Source organism: Sphaerodactylus townsendi, linkage group LG02, assembly GCF_021028975.2.
Source record: "Sphaerodactylus townsendi isolate TG3544 linkage group LG02, MPM_Stown_v2.3, whole genome shotgun sequence".
NCBI classification, from domain to species: Eukaryota; Metazoa; Chordata; class Lepidosauria; order Squamata; family Sphaerodactylidae; genus Sphaerodactylus; species Sphaerodactylus townsendi.
In genome coordinates this window covers 77,520,507-77,545,747 of record NC_059426.1, presented here as the reverse complement: position 1 = coordinate 77,545,747, position 25,241 = coordinate 77,520,507, and the positions used below count along the sequence as shown (strand labels likewise).

Genomic DNA, 25,241 nt, shown 5'->3' with positions numbered 1-25,241 from the left:
GCTTTTTACTTGTCTTGAAAGCCTCTTTGACAGCACAAATGGACCTATTCACCTGGAATTCATTCCACCTTGCATTTATTTTACTGAACTTTAGGTGTCACATGAAAATATTGCTGTTTTGATTGCATACAAGATTTTGTTGCTTCTTTATGCTGAAATTATTTCTGACTTCGTTGACTTTGCTGCTTATTTCATTGGTTTTGATTTTATTGTTCATGTTATATTTTTAACTATTGTGATACACCAAGAACTCTCTGGGTAGTAGATGAAAAGAAAGCTGCTTATGACTCCCACCACCAAATCTAATACTAAGCTAGTTGCTCATACCAAACATGAAAAGCAGCAACATCATCAGCCCACCCATAGACATGAAAGGGGTTTCCATGTACTTGGGGATTCCCCAGATATACCAGATATAAACTAACTAAAAGGGGGTGGGGAGAACCTAAAATTCTGGCATGATAAGGACTGAACTTGATCCAAGAGGCACAGAATGGGGAGGATCAGTTAAGGGAAAAAAAACAGAGGAAGATGGGGAAATTGCCCTGCTCAGACTTCTGAGATCTTATAGAACTATGAAGGGGAAGATATGAGTGGTGGAGTGAAAGAACTTTCCAATCATTTATTCTGTGTTCTCCATACATAATTCTTTGAGGGCCCCCAACTTCTTGTAATTGAGATCTTAGAGCTCAATTTAGCTGTTGGTAAAATGTCTCCAAACAAAAGCCACTTGGTTAAAAGGTTCCACCCAATTATTCCCACTTCACTTCAGGGTTACATGGTGAGCAACTAGGGTGCACCTAGAAGATTAGTTCCCATGTTGTTTGAATGCTTCAAGTAAAATCCTTAGCACCTGGGTTAAGGCCAGTATGCTGAAGTGGCATCTATTTCAGCCTACTCAAAGGATTCATTTACTGATGATCAGGCTACTGAGGTAGTATAAATTATAAGATTCAAGATAGTGTTTACCAGCTTGATTCTTGTAAAGCCATGCTGGTTAAATGGTATCCCAGGCTGTTGCAAATGTTGCTATATATGTTATTTCTGCAAGCTGCTATTATCATTTTCATAAAAACACATCTGATTTATGTATGTCAACAGATCTAACTGAAAATGATATAGTCTGCTTTTGCTGTGAAAAATGTCACTCCAGCAGTACTGCATGGGTAATAATTACTTGCCTGGGTTCTTTTCTTTCAAAGAAATAGACAATAGATTTTTTCTATAATATTTCCAGACTCTTGGCATCAAATAAACTTCTCAAGTAATCAAGCTGATGCAATCCCCCCCTCAAAAGTCACAACACAATTACTTTGTGATTTATTGGCCAAACATACACTTCAAACTTGCAAGCAATGGTTTTTTGCCATTAGTAGAAGCCAGTTTAGTAGCCCTGCAGAGAACATTTACACCTTGATTACCTCTGTGAAGGTTTGGCCATCATAGCACTGATGACTACTTTGAATAGGCAGAGTGACTTGGGTGTAGCCTGGGAACTAATATGGTGATTTTGTCATTTTGTTCCGGTTGCTGGGATTGCCAACAACAGTGGCATTCAGAATATTTTTGGTCTGTGTCTGAACACAGTACATAAGGGAGCTCCCTGGGAATTAAACTAATAAGGTTATTAAGATAGTAACAAGTGCTAATAAGAATTGCAGCAAGCTGGCAATTATCATGATGGAACAAAGAGAAGTTAAACCAGGCTATACTAGTGGGAATTGGCATCTCAAATGTCAGGGGGCCATTGAGATAGCTACAACTGCTGCAGCTATCACCTGTTCACAGAGTCTATGCATGTACTGAGTCAAAGACTTCCAGCATCACTAGCTGACCTCTATGCCTCCCTATGTCTTCCCAACACAAAGGAGACTTCAGACAGTTTGTGAATGACACAGTAGTCCTTCAACCTACCAATATACCTGACTAGCCCTTATAGAAACCAAGAAGGCAAGAGCCCAAACATCATGGCACTCCCCAGCAGACCAAGTTCAATGTTCCTATTGGTCAGGGAAACCCCACTCGTAACATTACGGATACTTAGGGGAATCATACCGAGGAGCATGGAACTTGAGGTTTATGGACATTTTTGAGCAAGCAACACAACTCCTGTGGAAACTGGAGGAAAAGAAACATCTCAGAAAAGTCACTGAGGCTCCCTTGTATATCAAGGATAATGGAGTCCATCCCATGGACATGTTCAAGGATATTCACATGGATTGAATATTGTCTCTACTCTGAGAAGACGCTTCATCATTCAATGGATAGCAATCCAAAGAGCTTTCCTTTCAAACTTAAACCTGAGGGTGCACTATATCAATATACCAGATGATGACAAGTGAAAGTAAGCACAAAATATTCACCATTCCCTTCTGTATCCTTTCTCCTCCAACTGATGTATGCTACCTCCCCTAGGACAGTGATAAAAATATTCATGTTGTGTGGGGTGGCAGTAAGACAGTTATCCAATAAGCCACTCTGGCAGGCTTGGAAAAAAAGAAGTCTAGCTTTCAAGCTTGCTCTTATCTTTCTCTGATTTTATTTCTTCACCATTCTGTGAGCAAATATGAAACTGGATTAAAATTATACAATGTTCTGAAGACCCATTCTTCTCTTGTGCAAGTGAAGTGCAGCAGGCTTCTGATGAAGATGAAAATCAATAAGAAACTTTTATGCTTATCTACTCAAAGAGATGTATCTTGAGGAAGAACTGACTGAGCTGTAGGGATAACACAAATATTCATTTGTGTCTGAAGGATATTCTGTTGAAACCAAGGACCACAGTCTGCATTACAACTGTGTTGGACAATCCACATCTAGGGTTTTAATGTGCAGAAGTTGTGCAAGAATGTCAAGTACATTAAGCACACCTTTCCATCATAGAGGAAGCATTCCCTCTGGGATCAAATGGGAGGGAGGCTGAGGAAGATAGCTGCAGTTGTACCAGGCATTAAGAAGTCTCCTCCATCGCTTGTTCCCTCCCCAAAGAAATTCCAAAACATAGCCAGACTTCAGAGATGAGATCAGCATGTCTTGCTATGCAACATCATTTGGATTTAATGCTGGACTATAACCTTGCAGGTTCAGAGAACAGCAGTGCTACTAGGAATAACTCCCTGATAATGCTCTTCAATACCCAGCTATGCAGTTCCCTCTACCCATCTCTCAGGAGAATAAGAGAAGTATTGCCTGACATCTTCATTTATGCCCACCCTGTTCAATCAGGTTATTTTTTAAAAAACAAATAATCAGTAATGGAAAAGTGCTCTCTTATGCCAGCACATCTTCAGAGGATTATTTTGTGACTTATCAAGCCTAGCTGGTGCTGTATCTGCTACAAGAATGAATCTTTACAGGAAATGTCTTCCTTACATGGTACAAGAAAATACTCCCAGGCTACAGATGTGGACAATAATAGAAGGTGGTCAGCCGAAAGTTGAAGCCATCAGTAGGGAAGGGGAGGGGTGGGAATGCTATTTGCAGAGCTGCTCTGAGAAGGAAGGATTGGGCTGCCCGATTGCCTTTCCCTAAGAGCCTAGAGTTTGGTGACATTTAGGGTGCCTAGGGCTCCAGCCCCTTCTTCCCACCCCTTTGTTACACCAGTGCTTTAGATGAAGCATTGTGTTTTTTGACAGGAACCTTCTTTCAACAACAGGTGAAGGGTCAGAGGTCTGGGCTACAAAGATAACTGATTCAGTGCACCTTTGCTGCCCAAGACATGAAGAAACTTGGCATTTTCCAAACTTCCCTCAGCATGGTGCTGCTGCTCATAGAGAACATGGCCATCTCCCTGAGGCACAGGTCCCTGGAAAGGTACAAGGACATCTAGTAGTCCACGAATGACCTGGAGGAATGGGACAATCAGCAGTTTAGAGCCTCCTTCTATGTGTCTCAGAATATCTTTTACATAACCAAGGAAACGAGCCACATCCTTTATCACCAGGATCTAGGGATGTGCCATGAGGGCCTAGTCCAGAAAGGCCAGTTTGTACAGAGTGATTGCAAGCCTTCAATGTCTTGTACCTGGAGATGAGCAATCAGTTCAGCACAGGCGTTATCATCCATATGCAAACATTTTAAGGAGGTGAAAAATGTGATTGATGGGCACTTCCAGCAGTAAGTTATTAAAACAAGTCATGAGGACGAACTGGTGGCAGATTTCCTGGAGCTGGGGTTTTCCTTGGTTCCTGGCTTCAACTGATTGCAAACCCATTGAGATTCTACTACCTGAGCAAATATGTTGTAATGACACTGGAACAAAAAATGCTACTGCAGCAGGATACTGCAGACTTCAGTGCACTCCAAACTGTTCATGAACAGGTATGCTAATAGGACTGGAGGAACCACAGTATGATAGTACCAGTGATTAATAAGCTTGTCTTAATACGTTTCTCATCTCACAATAAATAGGTGATGAACAGGGTGATGAACAACGTTCATTTGGGACCAGGCCTACACTGTTCAGATGTCCCTCTGCACGCAGTATCACTACTGAAAACACCTTCAGTTACTATCACAGCCAATACTGAGTTCTGTGGAAAGGGGCATTTGGCCATCTGAAGTTCTGCTGGAGAGTCCTGTATGTGCACTCTGAAAGGTCTAGTGGTGGTATGTTCATTGTGCTCTATATCTTTGCTGAAGCGCCCTAGAACCTCTGCTGCCATTTGAAGTTGAGATTCATGAGCAATCAATGTAACCACAAGTTCAAGGCACTACCCCAGCCTGGGAATCTGTTTCACCTGACTGCTGAAGCAGCTATTTTACTGCTATCTGCAAAGCCACCAGTTAGTATATCTGGGACTATTACCTCAAATCTCCAGAGGCCTCTGGAAGCCCATGCCTGTTATAAGACACTCCACCCCACTAGCAAGGGAAGCTAGAGTCCAACACGCAAGGGTTCTTCACCAATTATATTCAGTTTATTCAAGGAAGCATACATTGCTGACATGTTTATTATTCGTTTGCTCAGCTTAGTAAAGTTCATAGATTGTCGTCTACTTATGCATTTACTTATTCATTAAAATTTTTATAAGGCTCCACTTCTCCTAAGTAATGGATCCCAAGGCATTTACTGAAGGAGTGAAAACTGTGTAAGGATTTGGAATGTTCTTGGTGCTTTGAAAGGCAATTAGATCTCCATGCAAATCAACACTCTTAAGTTGTAAATAAATGGTATTTGTGGGGAGGAGGAACAAACCAGTACAAGAAACATCATGGGGTTGTCTGGTGTGGGGTTTGGATGAAAGGCAGCCTCCTGGTCACCTGTGGCACACTTATTTGCAGGATCAAGCTGCAGCTGGCAATAGCTCTCTAGAGGTTGTGGTGGTTGGGAAGAAAAAGGCCTGGCTGAGGCCAGAAGAGGCCAGAGATAGCAGTGGTAAGGACAGGCAACCTGGCAGTGACTGCTGGGAGAGGTAGGAACAGGTCAGGAGGAAGAAGGCAGGAAGGCACACACTACCGTGTTTCCCCGAATATAAGACAGTGTCTTATATTAATTTTTGCTCCCAAAGATGCGCTATGTCTTATTTTCAGGGGATGTCTTATTTTTCTGTGTTCTGTTCGTCGGGCATGCTTCCAAACAAAAACTTTGCTATGTATTACTTTCGTGGGTTGCCTTATATTTCGCACTTCAGCAAAACCTCTACTATGTCTTATTTTTCGGGGATGTCTTATATTAGGGGAAACAGGGTAGCTTCTTTCCTTTTATCACTGCTGGGTGGGCAGTACCAGGGCTGGATTGGGCCCTAGCCCAGGAAAGAAGCCTACTCGACCCCAGCCAGGATGCCAGAGGCCAACTGGAATGGCCAAGGGTATGAGGAGCCCTGCAGGAGATATAGTAACAGAACTAAACAGTCATCTGTGACTTGAATCCTGGTTTCACATGCTAACCAGTTTAAAATAAATCAGTCTCGTATTATGCTGAAACTAAACAATAGGGTCTGGATTTCAAGCATTATCCCAGAGGTCCTCAATCTTCTTGAACCTATGAACGCTTTCAGAATGGTTTCTTGAACCTATGAACGCTTTCAGAATGTGGAGAAGAGTGAGTTTACTGGCACAAAGAGTTCGGAAGCACCTTCTACCACAACAAGGCAGAGAAAAGCCAGGACTTTTCTCTTTGGGGAAGAATTTCTTTGTCAAAGAAGCAAATGGAAACTAATTAATAGCTCCTATGCCAACAAGGAGCACCATCTTGGGGAATCACAGCTTCATTCTAACCAAAAAATGCTTTCTATTATTATTATTATTTATTTATTTATTTAATTTATTATACCGCCCTATCCCCGAAGGGCTCAGGAAGTAGCCCTTCCTATGTAGGAAGTACATGATGTATGAAGTAGCCAACATATTTTGCTTTGAGATCTCCAAGCCAAAAATCTCTCCATTGAATAATATATTAATTTCCACAGTCTGTTAGTTATGTAGTTTATCTATGCTCGTGTAAGAGGGAATACTTTAACGACCTTTGTATCTTCAAGTATTGTTTCTTTCAAGCCTATGACCACTGATTGTCACAATACTAAAATGTTGGGAAGAGGAACCAAGTTGATTCTAATGTACACTATGACCATTTCTCACAGGTGAAAGAGTTATTGTCCTCAACACAGCATAACTCACTGTATTCCTCTGAAAAGTCTGCTGATGCCTGTATGACCTAGGACAAGACCTGACTGTTGTTGTTATTGCAACTTAATAGTTTACCTCATTCAGCAAATTCCAGTTTCCTCCCACAGTTGCCCCTAAGCTCCTCCTGCATGTCCCTAGGTGCCCACAGCATTTCTTAATGGATCCTTTGCTTGGGTGGGGAAAAGAAAATTCTTGTCTAATTTTTAATCTTTTTGTTCATTTTAATTGTGCAATTATGATATTGATATCAGGGGAGAAACCCAAATTAAACCACACTTCAATTACAGCATTTGTATTCGTTCTGAGGACTCCTCCTTACAGTCCTCCTCCCATTAAGAGGGAACTGATTAGGCATACCTGAATATATGCCAGGACACTATGAGTGCACAGGAATGCACTATTTAAGTATCATGGTGAATCAGATGCCCCTTTAAGAAACAACACAGCAGCTTTTGATTCTCCGTGGCACTTAATTACTGCATTTCTGTTAGCTGTAAGTTGTGTTTTAAAATTTTTTTACAACAGAATACTGTAAAAATAAAAAAATTAAAATGAGCAATCATATTTGCTGGAAAGAAATAAAGGAGTAATCAAAGCCTCCCTTCCTTATGAAAGCATCCATTCAGAAATGCTGGCAACTGGCAGGAAGAACCAGAAAGTATTTTTCAAAAAGGTAAAGAGTAGCCATACTCATTCATGCTCTGATTATCCAAATATGTCCAGTTGGCCCTGTTAACTGCATTTTAAATCGGGGGTGCGGGGGCTGGGGTTGGACTACCACCAATCAGAACTGAAAAAATAATGCAGAAAACGTGGAACTGCAGTATGGCACACTCTCCATGCTTCATAAAATAGCACAAACTGCAGTTCTAGATCCAGTGCTAGAATCACCCTTAGTTTCTGTCTACTTCATCTCAGTTTCCTTAGCAGATTTCCATAACAGACAGCCATGCAAAAGATCCTTTTAAATATTATTTCAAACAAGAGGAAGAATTGTTTTGATACTACATGGTCACTAGTGTTGTGGCCTTTTCTCGCTAGGCCCGCCCTGAGACCCTCTGTCATGTGTGCCATCGCTTTCCTACCCACAACAAGCATCATGGCTTCTCTTGGCTACCTGACTCCTTCCTCTCCAGTGCCTGGCAGCCCATTTCCTCTCAAGTCGTGCAGGTCCTGGTCCTCTCATTTTCTCCCCCTTTCCTAGCCCTGCCCTATTTGGAAACCTATCCAATGTCCTTGTTTGGGCTGGCCCCTCTGCTGCTTTCAGACACCAGCATCTTCACTGTCGGCACCAGAACCCACCTTTGCTTGGCACCCGGGCTTTGCCATGCTCTGTTCCTAGCAGGAGGCAGCCCTCTGTGATGGCCTGTGCAGCGGCCCGCTGTGGGACCCCCTTGGCCTTCAGGCCTCTGCCCTCCTTCCTCCAGTCTCCCTCCCCTCTTTCCTTTGCTCCACTTCTGTGGATGGAGACTTCTGCCACGGCAGCACCTTCTTTTGCTCCTCGTTGAGGGATGGTCCCTGCCCCGCCTCAGTGACTCTGCAGCCTTGCAGGATGTCAATTCACTGCTTGGCCATTTCAGAGGTGAGTGGGGCCTTGGTCCAGTGGGGATGGTGGGGTCAAGGTGGGGGGGGGATCACAGAGGGCATCCCCAGGCACACTCTCCCTCTTGCCACTTCTTCATCTTTGCCCCTGTTGTCATGCATTTGGGACATCAAGTCCACACTGGTGTTTTACCGTCTGGACTGGTGACAGAGGACATAACTAAAAGGCAAGAACCTACATAAGACCCGGGTATTGTGCTTTTTCATCCATGTCATCCACAGGAGGACGTCTGGTTGGTCACCAGCAAGAATGGGTACAAGTACTATTGGAGTGCCCCCACAGCCCACTTAACAGCCAGAGCCTCTTTTTCTGTGGTGGCACAATACAATACGGTTGGCTGCAGCTTCCAGCTCAGGAGGAGAATTGGGTATTTTCCTCCTCTGGTGCTGGGACAGAATGGCCCCCAGTCCCATGCCCCTTGAACAATGAAGGGTCATTGGAAGTCAGGATTCTGTAAGATGGGGGTCCACATGAGTTCCAACTGCAGATCCTCAAAGGCCTGGGTACTTAGGCAAGCTTCTGACCACTGCAAGGCATTGGGTTTGCCTTGCTGCAGACAGTCTGTCAAGAGCTTGCCTGGCTGGTGAAGTGGGGAATAAATTTACTACAAAAGGTCTAGGAGGTAGTGCAGCTGCTTTTTTGGTGCAGTGTGGGGTGCACTCCTCTAGAAAGACCATTTTCTTGGGTAGGAATCTCAGGCAGCTTTTAGAGGAGTTGGCTCACCAAGGGCTGTAGCATGTGCTCCAGGTGTTGTAGATGGTAGGAAGGTCAGTCTGCACTGAAGATGAGTCTATCACTCACTGTTGTGAAGCCCAGAGATATTTGGCTGGTAAAGTATACCCCGTTTTCTAGAAAGTGCTGCTGGCCCCATGCAGACCCAATGGTATGTCGTTGAAGTGATATAAGCCTTACAGGGTGGTGAATGCTGCCTTTTCCTTATCTGAAGGACTCATATTCCTTAGTGAAGTCCAGGGCCAACAGTAACTGGGATGTCCTCAGCCGAAGTCAGCCCAAGGCATGGGGTGTGCATCAAACTGGGCCAGGGCATTTATGGCCTCCTCATCAACACAAAATTGAATGATGCCTTCAAGCTTTAGCACCCATATGATAGGGTCACACCATGTGCTATGGGATGGCTCGATGATGTCAAGGTGCAGCGCATCTTTTGCACCTTCTGATGCACTGCCTCCCTCTGATGGTGCGGAATAGGCCACCAGGCTGCTCTGGCAATCTTTCCTTGTGGGATCAACATAATGGGTGATTCAAGTGATGTGGCTTTGGTTTTGTGAGAATACCTGAGGCATGCACACCCTCTGGGCCATGCTTTGGTGTCAGATGTGGGTTTCCAAGGCAGAGCCTCTTCGTTCAGCTCACCTGGTATCTCTGACAACTGAAACATGGCCTCCCCTCGGGCCTGCCATTCTTTGAGTACATTGATGTGTATTCATTTTCTCTGCTGCCCCACTGAGCTGAATTACACCTTGTATGTTAGGGATCCCAATACCCAGGTCACCCAAAAGGGCTCCTGCCATGGGTCCATGGGCCCCGGTTCCAGCACTCTCTTGTTTACTAATACAGCATCCCTGACTGCTGGGGGCCCTGGTCACAGTGGGTCATTTGCTCCTCATGACCACTTTCCTGGCCTCAGCATACCACTGGCCATGCTGGTAGGGGCTGATGGGAATTGTAGTTCCTGAACATCTGGAGAGCCGCAGGTTCCGGGAACCGTTATAAACTCTGGCAGCCAGTGACATGCTGTTGAAACGTCAAATATAATTCTACCCCTGCTCTAGATGATGAGCACACCTCGGCCCACACGTGGGTGAATCTAGCTTGCAACTGATGGACATACTTCATGGTGGGCTGTCTGGCCAGGGTGTCGGGAGGCACCCAATTTGCCTCTACCGCACTCAGGATGCCTTGAGGCTTCTGCCTGTACAGTAGTTCAAATGGAGCATACCCAGTTGATGCCTAAGGAGACTCTCTAACAGGAAATGGGGGCTAGAAAAAATGACCTATCATTTGGGTCAGGGAGTTCTTGACCCTTTGGTGACCTGCCCATGACTGGTCATGGTTGTGCCTCATCATCACTTCCTGGTAATCAATAATTGGCATCTCTCCCCTCCTTGCCCAGCTACCATCTGGTGCCATACTCTCCAGTCCCAGACTATAAGGGCATCCTTGTGGCCTGCTAGTTGTCCATTACCACCCTGTAATTCACCACCACCAGCTTGTGGAGGGCTTCCAGTGACTCATCCTGAAGCTCAGCTTGAATGAATTTGGAGTCTCCTCACTAACCAGTCAAAGAGGGAGCTGCCAACCTTTCCAAGGGATTGGTTCTCTGCTAAATATGATGGGTCAACTTCAGTGGGGAAGGGTTCGTCTGGATGTGTCAGTTAAAGTACACCACTGTCACCTTGCATGTCATAGGTAAGGCCTTGGGCAGAATGTCCATTTTCACCATAGAGACTGAGCTTCCACTGTCAAGGAGGGCTCTTAGCCTGTGCCCTGTCCTCATGACGATTATCAATAGAATCAATATAGCTTTGACCGAGTCTATGTCACATATCAGGGGGCATTCCCAGCAGAAGTGGCCCCACTGGCCGGAAGTGAAGCTCAGGTCTGCCCCCAAGCCTCCTTCTTCCCCTCTATTGGCTTTTCTTCTTCCCCTCCATTGGCCTCCGCACTTGTGTTTCTGGGGACTTTGGTTAAGATTGGGGCTCTCTACTGGGGTGCCATCAATCCCAGATGGACGCTGGGTACCAGATGGGCCCTTCCTGGCTCCAGAGTCCATTGGGTTCCCTGCCTCTTGTCCTCCTGTCATGGTGATTCCTGCTTTTATCCTTTGTGGATCTCAGCTTCCATGATGCCTTCTGGCAGCCTCCTTCAAGTCTGTGGGCCTCCTACACACTATCCAATCCCTGGTTGGGCTTGGGACCACCAGCTGGATCAGCTCCAGCATGACCTGTTCCTTTTCACTCCCTCCATTGTAGACTGCAGCTATCACTCTGTGAGGTCCCATAAGGCATTGGCAAAAGCTTTGGGCTGATCAGTCTTGTGGAAAGCTAAATCCTGGAATAGTTGGTTATACGTTTCCAGGGAGATTTCATACAGATTCAAGCTGGCCACCTTTATTTTGACATAGTCTGTGATCTCCTCCTTCCGCAGAGCCTTCAAGGTTGCTTGGGCTTCGCCTAACAAGCACAGTTCCATAATAAAGGCCCACTGAGTCCTGGACAGTCAACTGCCTGTGCTGTCCTCTCAAAGGCCTCTAGGAACCTATCCAGGAACATCATCGTCAGGTTTGCTAGTCTGGCTGCTATTCAGAACCTGGCAGAGGTTGCTCATCATGAATGCCCAGGTTTCCTGCTTCTGATGGACCATTTCTTGCAGCAGCTTCTCCTGATATTGCATCAACCCCTGTCTGAATTCACTGAGATCCATGGTCAGTTCAGTTGCCAGAAGATTGAGTTGGGTTCCCTCTGGCACCTCCATCTTTAAGCGTCACTGCCACTGCTGGGTACACTGGTGGCTGTGGCGGCTCCCAGACTAGATAGTCACAGCAAAGAGAGCCACTGGTTCAGCTGGGGATGGAATGAGGGGCGGGGGTCATTTGCTGCTCAATGCTGTACCTACATTCTCCACTGTGACTTTCAAGCCCCTGTCATCCTCCCCACCCCATGCCCCCTCCCCTATCTCTGGGAAGGGACCTTGCTCAGACTGGGCCATCTTCTGTCACTGCCTGCCTGTGCCAGTTTTCCTTTGAGGGTAAAGGTTTTTACCATTGTGGTGCCTTCTTTTGTCCCAGTCAAAGGCTGGTCCCCCTAGTAACTCAGGAGCCTTGCAAGATATTGATTTGCTGCCTGACCACTTCAGGGAAGAGTGGGGCCTTGGTCCAATAGGGATGGCAGGGTTGGGGGTGGGGAAGTCTGGGGAAGGTGTCCCCAGACAATAGGATTCTAATTATTACATGAAGATTTCCTGTGTACAAGGAAAATTTTCATAAGCAAGCATCTTAAGTATCTCTGGATTGTTTCTGCAATTATATTTATACACCGAATACAAATCTACTGCAGTCAACTGACCTTTCCTGTTGTTCATATGCTAATTTTTTGACAGGTGTCACAGGTCTAATATCTAAGACTTAAGCAAGGAGACCAAAAATCTTACATCATATACTACCACTCTTCAAGGCCAGGCAAACCATCAAGAATTCTTAATGTCATAGGTAAGTGTCCTCATCATCTGTCAAAGCTTAATTAACATCTTACCATTTTCCAGAGAATGCAAGTAAAAGATAACCCAACTAGCACCTATGCCTATGCAGGAAGCAAATTAACAGTAAAATATGTCCTGTAATTATTGAGAACAATTGAACAAGTGCAACATATTTTGTCTCTCCCTTTTGCACAGATGAGGAAATGCTGTCTTCAATTTCACTTTATTTCCTTAAGGGACCTTTATATCCCCCCCCCCCGCTCCTTTATCTCCTGTAAAGAGACTCAAAGGGGCTTACAATCTCCTTTCCCTTCCCCCTCCCCTCACAACAAACACCCTGTGAGGTAGGTGGGGCTGAGAGAGCTCCAAAGAACTGTGACTAGCCCAAGGTCACCCAGCCTGGATGTGCTGGAGTGCTCGAGCTAATCTAGTTCACCAGATAAGCCTCCACAGCTCAAGTGGCAGAGCGGGGAATCAAGCCTGGTTCTCCAGATTAGAGTGCACCTGCTGTTAACCACTACACCAACCTGGCTACACCTTCCTGTTCATCACTGAGAAGAAGAAGCCAATACTGGATGGCTATACCCTTACTTTTCTTTGAAAAGGACTGTCTTAGCAAGCTCTCTTGTAGTGTCTGCTGCTCCTTCGTTCCTTGCACTTAAAACACTCAGATTATACTTTTCAATAGTAATCTCATAATAATAATTCCTATGCTGCCTGGATTTTTCAGGTTTACATGCAAAACTTTTCAAACTTTTGGCTCAAGGGCCCTATTATTTTTCCTATAAGGATACAACTCTAATAAAGTTAGGACAGGACCACCATTCTGTTTCATTCAGACTGTCTCAGCACAATTACACCTCACAGCAGCTGGCCTTCATTACTTCCACAATGCATCGTTCTTAATTCACTCGCTGAATAACTTGCTGTAGACATGATTGGGCTGAGTATGGGTATCAGTTTGACAGACTGACCCTCTTGCTTGTCCAGCAAACCCTTTCACTATGAGGACAGTTGCTCTTCCCTCAGCTGTCTGTGAGTTTGGCCATACATGCCGTTCATGAGAACAACCAATCTCTGCTTCTGGTTGCCTAGCTAGAACCAATTCACCAGCAGAAACAAAATGTCTGCCTTACCTTGTTTAAATCACTAGTTTGAACACTGCCAGTCTCTTTCTCCATTGTTCTGATAAGATGAAATCAGCAGGTGAAGTTTTTCATGACATTGAACGAAAATCACCAGCAGCTACGCACTGCAAACTGCTGAGGCTGAGGTTCAGACACACTCTCCCCAAACAGGAAATTTTATTGTTTTTCCCTCCGGCTGCAGCTCCTTGTGTTATGTTGAAGGCTCACCAAAAGAACCCATATCCAGCTACATCTGATATAGTTGCCTGTTTTTTTAATCAGTCCCTGTAGCTGTAGTTTTTAATCTACAATCATTAGCAGGTTTGGCTCTGTGTGTACCAGGTTTCTGCTAACAGCATAGAAGCAGGGCAGACTGATTTTTCCTGGCTGTTGGTAACCTTCAAGTTTGGCTACATGAGCACAAGTTTGGCTACAAAGCACAAAAAGCCATGAGTCCGTTTCTTTTCATTTCTGAATTAAGGATAACATAACTGGATGTGAGCCCCACAAAGATTAACACATTTTTAGGCTAGAACTAGGGATGCCAACCTCCAGGTGGGACTTGGGGATTTTTGGGATCATTTCCCTTGGAGAGAATGGATGCTTTGGAGGGTGGACTCTATGGTATTTTATCTCACTGAAGTCCCAGGACTCCCCAGACTCCAACTCCAAATTTGCAGGAGTTTCCCAGCCTGGATCTGGCAACCCTACACCCCCACCTGTGGTCAGAGGGAATCTGGCAACTCTAACTACAACCAGTAATTTAAATGGGATTTGGGCAGAAACCTTTCCCAATGGTTTATGTTAATCAGAACTGGTTTCGTCTCATTTGAGTGCTAGCTTTTCTAGTGTTGTAAACATTCTCCAAAGAAGAACAGGTAGAATGTTGGTAGAATTAAACAACTCTGTGACTCACATTAATAGGAAAGCTGTCAGTGACATGACTACCACTAACAATCATGACATGAGTACAATCTAATTGCTCTTTTCTGTGAAGACAGTATTCCTGCTATTTTTCAAGGGCAGCACACTGAATAAACTGGTTGTGGGTTTTCTGGGCTGTGGGCATAGTGTGTAACAGACTTCTCTCTGTGATACAACTCTGAAGATGCCAGCCACAGATGCAAGCAAAATGTTAGGAACAAGAGCTACCAGACCACAGCCACACAGCCCGGAAAACCCACTAACAACCAGTTGAATCTGGCCGTGAAAGCCTTTGACAATACACTGGACAAAGCCTGACATTTCAAAAAAACTGTAAGCCTTATGATAAAATTGCCAGAGCTGGCAAGGACTTTTTGGCCATCCATACACTTAGTTTCTTATGACAGCACTGTGCAAATACATTTGGGGATGAACATACAACATATTGCTGATACGTCACAAATCTTATTAGCAATCTGCATAGACTGAGAAGGGGCGGGGAGCTGGCGAATTATTTGGCAGTGACATATTCATATTGTGATTTTCACTTAATTGAATGGCTTCTATAAAACGAGTTCACTGGTGGCAGTCAAGCCTGAAAACATCCTGAGATCCACCCTCTTTTAGAAATAATGTGTATGGAACTTTGAAAGAGGACTGAAGAGTACTGGGTCATTGCATGATAACTGAATCTGTACTCTTAGGAAATGCTGAAGCACACAGAAGTGAGTAGACATTAGAATCGGCTTGACGGATGTGAATACTAAAGTGATGCTACTCATTTTGCATGAACTCATTTAAATGCCAATATCTAAAGTTACCACTACTCAAAATGGCTGCATGGCTTTAAGCAAACCCTAGTGCTAAGGTAGGATCACTCAAATATAAATTTAACACTAAATGATTGTGCAGAGTTTCATGATTATGCAATTCTCAGTAGTTAATGCATATTACATGTTATTAAATTTAGTTTGTAAGAGATAATGTGCATCACACCTCATTATTAGTCTATTATTGTTCTTTTTGATAGTACTTCCCTAGTGAAACTGCTTGGTGATCCTTATTTTGTTTATCTTTGAAGCAATCTTGGAAAGGTATTGACATTTCCATTTTATAAGGAACGACTGAGGCACAGAAAAGTGACTTGTCACAGCTATTTGGGAACCCAAATTTAGCAAGGATTTGAATACTTATTCCCCAGGTCCAATACTCTGTCCAGTGAACCAATGTGCCTTTCATCTTTTCATACTATTACTTTCATCTGTTCAAAAGACCAAGGCTGAGGATTTTCTAATAATTTCCTTAGTTGGCAGGCCCATTTTGAATCCTGGCACAGAGATGGAGGTCTTCTCTGAGCCTCATTCAGCATAAACTGTTGAGTTGCTTACCATGTTTAATAATAGTTGGAGACCTAGGTCCAAAGACTATGAAAAGCTTAAATTGTAAAAATGATTGATGCAAAATTCAGAGTGTGAATTAAGGCAATCATTTTCCAGTGTCCTTGTATGGCATATAACCACTTGGTAAGCTGCCATCTTCATGCCAACTACTAAGGAGCTGATATTTTCCACACTTCAGGTGTTGATGTGTGCCACTTTACTTGAGGTCTTTCTACATGTATAATATGTCCCTATGCACACATTACATACCTGTTGTAGGTGATTCCTGTGCTGACTGGGAAATAAAAGTTATCCCACCACAGCATGTGTTCTGTTTCCCTCTCCCCCATTATAGGCCTCTACCTTTGCTTGGCTACAATATGAGTTCTAAACATTATGAGGGGAGTGTGGAAAGTTATGTGGCCCACCATTCTCACAGTACATTAAATGGCCTGGGGTTTTGCTTAATTGTGGATACTATGGGGACCAATGTAACATTTCCTATTGAATTTTATAGGAATGTCAATCAATTTTGGTTTTATAACAAATTCCTTTAGCCTTAAATAGTAATCAACTGGGACTTTTTAAATAGAGCATGTATTCCTCTAGACAGTCAAAGAAGTAGATCACATTAATAAGCAGAAGCTCATTTATGCAAATAGCAGTCAGAACATCTGGGATAAGCAGAAGTTTGGATAAGCAGGTATTTAATTCACTTAATAAGATGCTGACATCTTATTAAGATAGATATTTAGCAAACTCAGATATACAGTTCATTTGGCTGATCCAGAAACAGCTATGATCTTGAACATACTGCTTCAAACTTGTTACTGAATCCTCACAGAAAGGGGGGTTTTGTGTTTGGTTTTTTGGGGGGGGGCGTTAATAGAGGACAACAGCAACTTTTTGCCTGTAAAACATGTCTGGGCAATTATGGGAAAGGATACAAGCCATGACTGATAAATGTGTATCTTTCATAAATGTTCATTTACGGGTGTACTTTTTTACTTAGTAATCAGTTCCTGAGGACAAAATGTAGCACATTAGAAAGCTCACAATGACTTTGGTGATTTGCAAGCTAGTTGAGAGAAGGAAGCTCTGGTTTCTATTTACTCTGCCAGTCGGTTATCCAGCAAAAGAAAAAAAAATTACCCTGCTACAGAACATAGGGTCAATTTGTCCTAATTATAGCCAAGGAACAATTATATTCAACTGTCCCATTTGTTTTGCAATGCAGTGATTAGTTCCCACAGTTTAATATCAACCAATATTGCAGAAAGCTCTGTTTTCTTGAGACTGACATTCCTCAGAATGCGTACCAGCTGTTCCCAGTTTAAAAAGAAATCTAGCCTCTAAGAGTTAGATTTGTATGTCAAAATATGCTTTCACTACATTAAAATGAGAGAGGTAAAATTATTTAATGCTTGTAAGGACAAGAGCCATTTAACCACAATTCCAGTTTCTTTTGGTAGAAACTTGTATTTGGCAACTGAACATAGGACACTGGGTTACAATTCGTGGATGTTCGCTTGTCAAGGCAGTACCTCCTCTCGGATCTACAGCATTCAGATAGGACTGGGCATCCTGCCACATACAAAACAGGGAGAAAATCATGCCCTTTCCTACCAATTTCCATTTTTAACTTTTCCCAGAGCTGTGTTTTACCAGCAGCACTCCCTTCCCAAATATGTAGACATTTGTGTATTGCGATGCATTCCAACATAGCTGAATGTCAAATTCTGACTGGGAACGAAAGGAGATTTGACTTACCTTTGCTCTGAAGTGCGTACTCAGATTTCCCAATTCTTCTCAGCAGTTCCCTTCCTCCTAATTCAGTTTGTCTGCCATTCTCAATCCTCTTCAGGCTTCCCCCGCTGCGTTATTCAGCAAAGTGACAGAATGGAAAGCCAGTACTGTCCTGAAATAGTGAGGGTGGGCGAATCACCTTTCTCTCCACTCTGGTCGCCTTCCTTGTCCTAGTTCAGACTTTCACGCTTCTCAGAAGAGCAGGTGGAAAAGCTTTCTCAGCACAGCCGAGAGGGGGGGAAGGGATAGGATGGGAGACAGGGAGAGGTGGAGCCAGAACTAAAGCAACAGGTTACTGTATAACCAGAAGCTTGGGACTCGGCAAGCCTGAAGCCTGCCTCAGAGTTGGGTATCTCTGCTGACACCTGGTGCAGTACTGGAAAACCAGAACAAGCCACTGCTTGTGGAGGCTACGGAGTGTGCTTTATTTTTGTTTCCTTTCCTCTCTCAGACATTTTGGATCCCAGAAGAAGGAAAAAAGGGGGTTACTTTGCTCCAGGTTTCACAGTTTAGGGAAGGGACGTTAGCAACTTTGCTTCCCAGTGGGGAAACAAGGCACCATTTGTCCAGTATAAGGCACCTCTTACAGAGCTGCAGGCTGCCTCAGCTTGTTTTGTCAGAGATGTTTATCCTGCTAGTGCCCACCCTCTTTTGGCTTCTTTATGGTGGAAATTTGTAGCAAAAATGAGGATGTGGCAAAAAGCACCTCCCAAACGAAAAGAAACTAGGTGGGACAAGATTTTTTAAAAAACTCAGGTTCAGCAAAATTGATAGATTTATCTTAAGTTTGGAACTCTACCTTAGTTTCCTGCTCAGACACAGTCAGAAGGCAATAAGCAAGACCCTTATACAGTTCAGGGACTCTGTTTTTGTTAACAACAACAACAAAAATGAGACAATAGGCTTCTCTGTCTTGCATGAGTGTTGCAAAAATAAAGAAATACCAGGAAGGAGTGTCCAGAAACTATGGTTATAAGGCAGGGGCGAAGCAAGGGGAAACTGCACCCTGGGCGCATGTGCGCCCTTGCACCCCTGCCACAGCATTTCCCACTCCCACCACGCAATGTCCCTATCTCGCCCCCTCCACGGCATGCCCCTGCTGTGGTGCCTCCTGGGGCAACACACAAACCCCGCCCCATTGGCGCTATGCCACTGTTATTAGGCTTGTTTATGTACTTCAATTCAAAATGGATGGGAACGCTTCCTTTGATTACAGTGGGCTTTATCTTGGACTCAGAGTTTGGTAATGAGTATCCAGCTACACCTTAATGTTATGTATGCTTACTCAGAAATAAGCTTCGCTGAGTATGTGGAGGACTGCAGCACTAGGAAGGGTGTTGCTGCTCAGTAGTTTTTTTTCTAGAGCCCAACAGCACAAAACCTTGTTTATGCTACAGTCATTATTGAATGACAGAGACTGTAAAGGATTGCTAAGGTTGTGAGACAGATGGATAATTATTTGCATTTGTCTTCATTGTAGAAAATGTGGAGAGATGGCCCACCCCCAAACTTGTTTTCAGGAAGGGTGTCTTAAAAACTAAATCAAGTAGATGTGACCAGATATAAACTTGTAAATCAAGTTGAAAAAGTAAAAAGTAGTAAGACACTGTGTCCAGATGCCCTTCACATTTATGCAAGTGAAAATGAAGAAAATTTGTACCCACAGGCTAACAATGAAAACTTCAAAAAATAGTTCTCCCACTGGAGTAGCTTTTTACTTTTAAGTAACCCAAATAAATTTATATTTTTACAAACAGTGACCAAACGTATATTGCCTTCACATCTATGCAGGCACAGACCAGACACAAAAGAATTAGTTCTCAAGTTTTCTAGAAAATGTGTTCGGTTAGGAGCACTTCCCCCTTCCCTCCATTTCAGGTTAGCATTTCCCACCCAAACAGATATGTGGCAGAGGCGGGGGGGGGGGGGCTCCTGTTCCTCAGTTCCCCCTTTACCACTGCATAGAGACAAAATCTCAGATCAGAAAAGCCCACAGCAGAGAAAGGAGGGAGTGAGGGAGGGATGTCTGCACAGAACAGCATTTGATGAACAACAGGTAACTGCAACACTGTTTTCATTGTTGTGGTTTCTGTGCAGCCCTACATGGGAGAGTCACAAGCTCGCTTACCGAAGAGGTGAGTGTGGGCTCATCATCTAAAGATCGATTGTAGTGTCCCATGTGGGGCTGCACAGAAGCCATGACGATGAACTCGTGCTTTACTAACTTTTTGGTAGATAATAGTGATCTGGTAGGAATTATTTATTTATACTTTATTAAAATCTCTTACCAAAGGCTCCTGAAAAAAAATTAACAGGAGGACAGAGGATGTTGTGGATTATTAATAGGCTAAACAGCAGAAAGAGAACAAAGAGTCAATTCATACGCTACAGAGTACAGTTTTGGATCTGGGGTCCCTACCTGTGTCCTGTGCCTGATGTAGATTGTGATACTGGTGCATGTGGAGAAGGGGCTTCAGCCTTCCCCACAGTGCCATTCTCCTGATCTGAAACTGTCTTCAGGGTACATTCGGCCCACTGGGGAAATCTGCATGTACACTATTTCAGATGAGGAAAATAATGTGTGAAGAAAGAAAGCCCCCTCTCTGTATTGAAAAAGATGTCAAAAAGGCCCACCAAGCCCGGTTTTGCATGGTGAAATTGCTCCTCTGTTGGCATGGGGAATGGACAGTTCTGCATTGCCCCCGTTGCTGCAGTGAGTCTGCCATGCTGTTGCCCCGGCGCCACCCCAGAGCACTGGCTTTGCTCCGCAGCTTTCCAGAACCACCAAAATGGAGGTTCTTTTTGAATGCCCCTCTATTGCTCTGGAGGCATTGGGGCAATTTTTTCTGCCTCATGACTCGTGCCCCCCCCCCATCAACAGGCACGGCCCCTCCATCTCCAGAGGCTGCAAGAGAGAAATCCATGTGTGCATATGACAGACCCCCTCCCCTCCATCGGCTGCAAGAAATACATGTGTGCATGTGACAGACCCCCTCCCCTTCCTGTCCAGAGGCTGCACACCCCTCTTTCATGTGTGCCTGAGAGAATCGCTCCCCTCCTGTTCAGAGCATTTTCAAACCACCCCGTCTGAAATCCGTGGATTTGCCCTTTTGTTTTCCACTACAATGAACCCCACGTCTGTTAACAACAGGGAAGAAGTTGTTTGTTCAGTCATTTGAAACTGTGAGTGAGAGGGGTGGGTGGAAAGAGAATCAGCCAATCAGAACGCAGGAAACGGAGGTTGTCCGCACATGCGTGGAGCAGAACATGGAAGTTTGCTATGCTTATGGGAAAGCCCCAGGCTCACGGGGACGCAGCTGGGCCTTCCTGCGCCACCCCTGGCTTGAGTGAAGGAAAGAGCTGGGCAGCCATGAAGAGCTACGAGCAGGGTGAGAAGCCCCGCAGCAGGTATGCTTCCAGAAACGCCACAGGGCATTTCAAAAGTGAAAAACTGGCGCATCATGATTAAGGGATTAGGGCACTTTGTTTATGAGTAAAGAGTGTCATATTTTTCAGGTTAGAGAACAAACAACTAAGAGGAAGCATGTTATAAATTTATAAAATTATGTACATAAACATTTATTATACTGAAAGTATATAAAAACTATTTCTTCCTTTCTGATAGCTCCAGAAATTAACGACACCAAGTAAGATGATGGACAGTAGGTTCAGTGGAGATAGAAGGAAGTACCTCTTTACTCAAATGACTAATTAACTTACGGAATTCACTGACACCAAATGTAGTAATGATCACTGTTAAATGGCATTAAAAGGAGGTAAGGCACGGAGATGTATAAATGGCTATTATCCCTCACATTAGCCATCAATAGCTACTATTCATGGAAGCCTTATGTTTACTGACGGTGGCATTCTTAGTATGGACCCCCAGCCCCGCGACGATGCGGCTGGCCTCGACCCGGGCCAGGGCCTTTACGGCTCTGGCCCCTGCCTGGTGGAATGCTCTACCTCCATCAGTTCGGGCCCTGCGGGACCTTGGTGAGTTCCGCAGGGCCTGCAAAACAGAGCTATTCCACCGGGCCTTTGGAGAGGCTGGCCGCGGTTTTACTGCCCCCCACTGAAACATCGGAATTAAAACTGAGGCTGCCATTCTCCATCCCTTGTTATTTCGGTCGGGCCCACTGTTGATTCCACCTGGGGCCCGCCGTTCCCCTTTCCCCTTTTCTATTACTTTATTTCTCCCCTTTTAGCCTTGGGATCGGGCTCGCGTTTTTATCAAAGCTTTTTTATTGGTTTACTGTTATTGTTTAAATTGTATATGATTGCTGCTGGATTTTAAATGTGTTGATTCATGTTGTTGGAGTTGCTGTCGTAGAACAGCCATGTTGGAAGCCGCCTCGAGCCCCTTGGGGAAGAGGCGGCCTATAAGTTTGAAATATAAATAAAATAAATAAAAATAAGCTTTGCTCTGTGCCCTGATTTTTGAATTTGGGGAGAATGGTTGCATACTTGGTAAAAATAAGATACTGCTCTGATGTTTATTTGGTGCACTTCCATCCATCCTTCCTCCTAGCAACTCAGGGCAGTGCACATAGTTCCCCTATCCTCTGCTTTATGCTAAAGCAACACTACGTACTATGTTAGACTGTAAGAGAGACTGGACCAAGGCCACTGAATACATTTAATTGCAAGTGGAGATTGGAACCCAAGTTTCCACATTCCTAGACAACAGTCTTACCACAATATTGGCTCTCTTGCATTCATACACTGCTAACAGAGAAAGGGAAAGAAGAGGCCACTGTGGAAAAGGATCAATTTAAGATGCAATTGCATATCTTTATGCCTGACTTTGTCTGGAGATGTGGTCAGCCTTAATGGAAAAAGAGAGGTTCCAGGACAGATTTGAAAGAAGGCGGATTCCACATGGGCCAAAAACAGCAGTGTGAAAATGGTGTAAAATGGTTTTTGGTAAAATGGTAAAATGCCAAAGAGAGCTGGTGTTCATGGGGGGGGGGGGGCAGTTTCAAGTGTACGATGTAGCAAGAGACAATGGATGACATAATTAAGAGAGCAAGTGGTCTTCAGGCCTCTGCAGAATCAGCAGGCACAAGAAGGGTTAAGGCTTCCATTCCATATCAGATTTTCTGTTCTTATGGACATCTTGTGAAAAGGAACATTGATTTGCCAAGATGCCAATATCCACTTGAAAAAGGCAAAACAGACAAGTGACGAGTTTTTCATGTTACTGCACATATGCAACTCTAAAAAGTGAACATGAAACACATGCAAAGAAGCTATTGTGTGTGATGTGTGACTATTATTTTTCTGCAAATAAAGCCTTCAGGATGTCCACACAGCTTAACAAGAAACACATTCCTCCATTAAGTTGCTCTAGCTACTAATAAACGTGTTGTGGACAAAAAAGAATTGCTGACTAGTTCTTGAGGAATGCAGCGCTTTATTTGTATTTCATTTCCTTTTATTTTTGTTCAGTGCACAAGCAAAGAAACAGTCCAAAATGCAGCTCTATCTCTACAAAATCTCTCACGGCAATGAATCCCAGGAGATGAATGTGCTTTCTGCTATCAGGCTTCTAAATCAGGCTGATGGCACTCACCCTAAGTTGAGTATGGAACAAAGGCTTTTTACTTGCAGCACAACTACCACCTACATCATGATCTCAGCTCCTGGAAAAAAAAAAGCCCTTTCAATTTTAATACAGTTTTCATTCAGACTTGCTCATCCTGTTCCAGAAGGGCTTGGCCACTTAATTATACACCCCCTAAACCTAGCCTGCTCAGGAACTGGTGTTTGTGATTTTACCATGACAATTCATGCTCATGCTCAAAAAGAAAATCCTCCTGTCAAGGAAAGACTTGCAATACGTCAAGAACAGCTGAGAAAGATTTGGGCAGATCACAGTCAAATTGCAGTATACTTAGACATAATGAAATGCTGCCAATCGTACCTCACCCAGGATAACTAAATGGCATAACTGGAAACATTCTTTGTGTCCCGGGTGGACAGGAAATAGGTTCCCATTAATAGGTTCCCATTAATTTAGTGGCAAACATGTCAAAGTAAATATGCATAAAATCAAGTTAGCTTTGGTAGTTTGAAGCTTCTCTATCTTGATGCATTGGTATGAAGGGCATAACATAAGGGTGTTACAAATATGAATGTACACAATGACACACACATTATTAACCATTACTTATCAGCACTGTGCCTCTTTTCACTTCCTACTATTTACTGTCATGCTATTCCCTGAACATAGGATAAAAGAGCAAGCCAACCAGTAAGACCTGTTTCAGGCTTTTGGCTGAGAAAGTGTGCCCATTCCGAATGACCAGACATACCTGTTCTGCTGTATTACAATATTAAGGCCATTCAAAAGTACCGTAGTACTTGTACAGAAATATTACTACACATAAGGCCACTCCCCACTTACTTCTTTTGTGTGCAACCCTGCAGCGACCCCGCGTAGAGAAGCCTCTGCGGCTTTTGACCATGGAGACATTTGTTCCCCACTCATCAGCCTTTCAGGAAATAGCGCGGGGTTCTACAGCAAGACTCCCATTGCAATTGAGCGTTCTGGTTGGCTGACACGCGCGTGCGTCACATTCACGTGGAGGTTGCGGCCGGCCAAAGGCGAGCCTCCATTTTTATTGGCTGAGATGAGAAGTTGGTTTCGGTAGGCTGGAGGCATTGTTTTGAGACGTCGGCACATGCTGACGTCAGTATTAAATCGCCGGTCGCGCTTGCTTCAGTCGGAGCTCGAGTTAAAAAAAAAGAGCAACGTTGGCACGTCTCGTTGTGCACACGTCACAATTTCCCCGAACGTGCCATGAAAGGAGGATGTCGACTCGTGTCTATGTCATCACTTTGTGCACTTTCTGACGGGGACACCCTTCCTTAACAAAATGGCGGTTCCTGTTTCCTGATTGACCGGAAAGCTGTGCGTCACAGCGAATCAGCCGCGCGAATCAGCCGAGGTTCCCCACCACCCCGCGGCACCCGCGGGGTTTTTGAAAATGTTGCTGTTTGTAGAGGACCTAATTTGACGCGCACCAAGGAGGTGGGAGAGTGGCAAATTCTTGGCAGCTGCGCAGTGGCCGCTGGCGATGTGGGGAGCGTCCAGGATCCCCATGTCTTATAAAGAGGTGACCCCGCGGCTTATGGTGAGTGGGGAGCGGCCCATAGTGAGGCAGGTAAACTGTGCTTAGTAATAATGCTAACCAAAAATCCCAATACCCAAAAGCATGCAAGGGAAGAGGAAGGAGTTAGGGGTGGCATGAAAGAATGGTCCTGAAAAAATGACATTTGGCTATGCAGCAACCTGCAACCAGACTGGAAAGGAGTCCAGTGACTAATGACTGTAGGAACAAGCATCAAATCTGTTGTATGACCTCATTTTAGCCTCCTATCTCAGACCTCCATGACTAACAGTTTTAGCAGCAGCAGCGAAAAAGGGAAACTCTCTCTATCACTAAGGTCTTTCTAGGCTCACTGCTTCTCCACTGGGTCTAAGGATGTAGAAGTGTAACTATCCAAAAAACATCCCAAACCGCACATATGTAATTATTCTGTAGCTGACAC

General features: G+C 44.2%; 1 protein-coding gene across 1 annotated transcript in view; it reads right to left on the bottom strand.

The window, feature by feature from the left end:
• The window catches only part of EPS8L2 (EPS8 like 2), a 125,912-nt gene extending 107,991 nt beyond the window's left edge, over positions 1-17,921 (bottom strand). The window contains exon 1 of the mRNA XM_048486736.1: positions 17,649-17,921. The gene's annotated coding sequence lies outside the window, so the exon portion shown is untranslated. The remainder of the gene's footprint in view (positions 1-17,648) is intronic.
• Positions 17,922-25,241: the final 7,320 nt, after the last annotated feature.